Here is a 3,280-nt window from a genome sequence, read left to right as displayed (position 1 = left end):
GTGAGAGGGAGGGGGGAGGTTTGAAGATGTTATGCTGCTGATTTTGAATATGGAGGAATAGACCACAAGCCAAGGAATGCAGGCAGCCTCCAGAAGCTAAAAAATGCAAGGAAATGGATTCTCCCCTAGAGCTTCTAGAAGGAATGCAGCCCTGTTCAGTCATTTTAGACTTCTGACCTCCAGAGCTGTAAGAAAATAAATTTGTGTTGTTTTACATCACTAAGTTTGTGAGAACTTGTTACAGCAGCAATAGGAAACTAATAGCCATACTCTCTACATAAAATTGCTCACATCTCTGCCTCCATACCCATCACTATTCTGCTTACCCTGCGTGGTTTACTTTCAAAGCACTTGATCACCACCTGACATTGGTTTGTCTATTTTTGTCTCACCTTACTAGAATGTAATCTTCATGAGAGAGGAGTCTTTGTTTTATTCACTGTTTTGTCCCTTGATTTGAGAAGTGCCTGGCACATAGTGAGTGCTCAGTAAATATTCTCAGACGAATAAAAAACCCAGTATGAAGTAATTCCTCCATGATTGTTGGAAATCGATAACTCATCTGCCAGTGTAGAACTTCTAAACAGTGAGCTGCAGCCTAACTACTGCCTCTCAAAGGAGTCCCAGGAGTGCCTGATATACTGCTCTCCTGGGCCCTTGAGATGGCAGGTAGAGCTGCCATGTCTATTTATTCCAAGTGTGTTGTGCAAATATTATTGTGTTCTATGTGTGCGGTCAACAGTGACTACCCTGCAAAAATCAGGGTTCTTTTTTCTGAGAGCCAAGAGTTTGTTGACATAAAATAACCAATAACCATTCTATAGATAAGAGAAATAAGGTGAGTTTACTTGAGCCAGAGTGAGAATTATAACTTGGGAAGGCCTTAGACAGCAGTCCAGAGAAGCATGGTTTTCAGTAAAGAACATACATTTAACACATCCAGGATACATTTTCATCATAACTTCAAAGAGGTATTCAGTTGCAAATTAGCAGGTTAACGTGACCTTGATGTCAGGAAAGGGACTAGGTGTTACCAATAGGGCGTTACTTGTAGGAGGGGAAGTATGTATTCTTATCTTAAGAGAGTGCATTCTTTACTTTAATGGTTAAGGAGATGTACAATGTATGTTTGATAGGCCATAAATCAGGCTTTTTAGTTCAAGCCAAATCAGCTTTGAACCCAAATAGTTATCCATATACCTCAATATCTGAGAATCTCATGTCAAATTCCAGGATGCAGTTGTATACCAAGCATGAAGCAGGTTTTAGTTTGAAGGTAATGTCAACAGATAGCCCTCTTTTAATGTGGAATCCATTTTTAGGCTATGAGTGACTTCCTAGAGTAGAATGCTTACTACTAACAGTAAACATGAACTCAAGGGGTAGGACCTCATCTAAGGCTTCCATTGGGCTTTGGGGGCTCACTCTGTACACTTAGACTGGCCTCTCATACCTCTGCTATCTCCTCACTGGCCACCCACATTCCTTAGCTTGCAAGGCCTTCTGTTTCCTATATTGACCAACTATTTCAAACAGGTTCCCTGTCCCTGATGGGTGGATTTTTCTTGTTTGACTTTTTTCTCATTACCTCAAGTGTTGCAGGATCATTGCTCATTAGCCATTTCATTTGTGCTAGTCTTACTACTATCACAGGAAGAGCTGACTGCTCTAATAATCAGGGCTGTTCATTCCTGGAATTTGCTGAACCAAACGTCTGTGCTGATGGTGAGTGTGTTATTGGAGAAACAGGGTTCATGAGATTAAAGCCATTTAGTTCTGATGTTCTATTTTAATTCACTTATTCATTCATTGATCCATTAATTCAATAATTAGTTACTAAGCACCTACTACACGCTGGGCCCAAGGGATAAGTAGAGAGCCAGATAGACACTATCTCTACCATAATGAACGTTACAGCCGAAAGAGTTAGACATCGACAACTAATGACAAGCACGTTGAGTCTACAAAGGAGAAAAGCAGGATTCTAGATGAACATATAACCTGTTCCATATTCAACAGTTGTTTAACAAGTGGCTACTCTGTATGAAGGACATGTTTTAGGTGCTGGGAATTCAACAGTGAATGAAACTAGCAAAGTCCCTGACTTGGTGGAATTTACAACCCAGTAGGGGAAAGAGAAACAACAAATAAAGAGATACATACTATACTGTCAGGGAATGATAAATGCTATGAAAAAAGATTAGGAAAGAAAGATGAAAGAAATGGTGAGTGGGTAGTCACGGAATGCCATTCTGAGGAGTTTACATCTGAGTTGGCCTCTTAATTATGGAACCAGCCTCCTCTCATCAGGCTTCCCGGGAAACAGCCTTAGGAGCAGGAGGAACACTCAGAGATGTCCCCGTATATTCAGGTTGGCTTACAATGCCAGTGCCATCACCAGTTTGAGAGAGGTCTTCTGCACAACCTGGAAATACTATTCGTGTTCCCATTCATACTCTCTAGGGCCTTGTTGAGTCCTTTTATGCCCATGCAATAATCACATAGTAATTCAACTTCTACAAAGAGCTACGGAATAAGTTTTTAAAAGTCAACAGTTATCGGACAAGGGTAGGAAAGCTAATTGTGAGGAAAATTATAAGAATTAAATCTGGGTATATGAGGGGCTTAAATGAGATGCAAAATCTATTGGCAACCTTCTAGCCTACGGCAACTTTTTCTCAAGCCCATTTGAGGATACTACTGAGGGTATGGAATCATTGACAAGAGAAGACTATGAGGAATGAGCAGTTACCAAAGAGGTTACCAAAGAATAGGTTTTTATTGATCATCTACTTTGCAAAATGGCTATAGGCTAGGCAACTAGAAACTGAACCGGGAGCCTTTTTCTCCTGTTGCTGTTCTCCACCTGGAATGTACTTTTATACTACCTTGTACTCCTGGCTAGCTCTATTTATGCTTCAGAATCCAAGATGGACATCATCTCTTACATATGCCCTTCTCTGAACAATGCCTCCCCAAGTAAAATAAGATTCATTCCTCTCTCCTGTATGCTACATTCTAGGCTCCTACACACTTGTATTTTTGCTGTTATCATCACAAATTATCACTACTTGATTACACACCTCCTTGAAGGGAGGGGTTGTGTCTTATTCATTTCTGTATCCCCCACGCTTTACCCAGTTTTTCCCAAAGTGCCCTGATGGTAAGAATTGCCTGGGGGCACTTGTTAAATTATCTGGCCTCGCCCTGGAAATTCTGATTCAGTAGTTCTGGGTTAGAGCCTCGGAATCTGTTGTTCTAACAAGCATTCTGGGTGAGT

This window comes from Ceratotherium simum, chromosome 1 (assembly GCF_057802395.1).
Source record: "Ceratotherium simum simum isolate JZ-2026a chromosome 1, ASM5780239v1, whole genome shotgun sequence".
NCBI classification, from domain to species: domain Eukaryota; kingdom Metazoa; phylum Chordata; class Mammalia; order Perissodactyla; family Rhinocerotidae; genus Ceratotherium; species Ceratotherium simum.
The sequence above is the reverse complement of the archived record's forward strand: the minus strand, read 5'-3'. Positions refer to the sequence as shown.